This window comes from Python bivittatus, unplaced genomic scaffold (assembly GCF_059951505.1).
Source record: "Python bivittatus isolate LINGU-HERP-01145 unplaced genomic scaffold, Pbiv_v1 ctg000080_np1212, whole genome shotgun sequence".
NCBI classification, from domain to species: domain Eukaryota; kingdom Metazoa; phylum Chordata; class Lepidosauria; order Squamata; family Pythonidae; genus Python; species Python bivittatus.
The window spans coordinates 5,008,080-5,009,472 of record NW_028277035.1 but is presented as its reverse complement, the minus strand read 5'-3'; positions in this window follow the sequence as shown (position 1 = coordinate 5,009,472).

Sequence of the window (1,393 nt, the reverse complement as noted above, 5' to 3'; positions counted from 1 at the left end):
ATTAACTTAGGGATGGAAAGGGCCAAGTTAAAGGGCTACCCACCAGTCCTTGAACAAGCAGAAAACTACACTGGCATAACATTTGCTGTCCACACTGATGAACACTATCCTGTCGTAGGCACAATGCCAACAAGCGGTACTGTCAAGCCCCTTAACTGCCGAGCACGATCAAGGAACCAAGATTCACAGAGTCTTTCTTCAATTAGCTTTGATGCCGAAAATCAGGAGTCAGAGTACAAAATGTTAAGAACTGAGATAGGAACCCTCCAGCCCTCCTTAATCAGTGAGTTCATTAAAGTGGGGGCTCTTTGAAGCTTTTCTTCACAGAATGTTTGCATGAGTGCATATAGATCCTGTAACAGGATCTTCCATCCCAACTGTTTGTGTTTAGAATTATTTCTCTTTATCAAATTTAGCTTAATCTCCGATACAAAAGTATAATCTTCTTTTAGCTTAATCTCTCACAGGTACATGGTAGACAGGGCTTGCTAAAGACAGGAATTAGTAGGTTCCTCTGGTTTTTTCCTTCTCTCCTCCCACCAGATGTCATTGGCTAGTGGGAAAAAGAATTCTCTTTAATGTGAGATGAGGCTGGGGAATGTTAGTTTGACAGATGACTAGACCATTTATCAAAGCTTGCTCTGTTTTGTGCAGGTGCATTCAAAGGGGCCTGACATCTGCTGATAGTTGGGGTCCTTCAGGTCATAGGTTTGGTGGCATTCTGGAACACTTCCTTCAGCTCCTTGCCCAATTAAAGGGGAAAATGCTACTTTAACAAAAGAACAGCTAAGGATGACTAACCTGCCTCAGATACAGACTGGAGATGAGATAAAAGTCAAAAAGAATCTTTGCAGGATCTGTTCATGCCATGGTTAAGTGTAACCGGGAAAGGCCACAAATCAGGTAAAGACACTAATAGAGGTGCATTTTGTGAAGCATTTAAGTGCTGTGTTTTAAATCTGCCTACAGTATGTGAGCTGCAAACAGGATCATGCAGGGGCTCAACTTTTACAATACAACACATAGAGGATGAACTAAAACAGAAGAAACACCAAAACAAAATTGTACAATGTCTGTAGTAGACTTTGGTCTTTGCCAAAGTCTGAAATTCAGTTCAGAGATGCTGAATGGGAATTAAGTTACTCACTTAACTTGCAACTTGCAGCAAAGAGATATAGAAAACTGCCACCTAGTGGTCATCCAGATCTTTGCAGCCCAGATATGGTAGCGCTACTTTTGTGAATCTAGGACAGGTGGGTAGTTTATGGGACATTGTGTGCATAAACCATGGTTAAGCAAGTTCTGATACCATGACTTCCTAAAATGATAGATGTGTGTGCATGGCTCCCATCTCATAAATGATACTTGTGATTTCATTGGGGTTAAGGTTGGG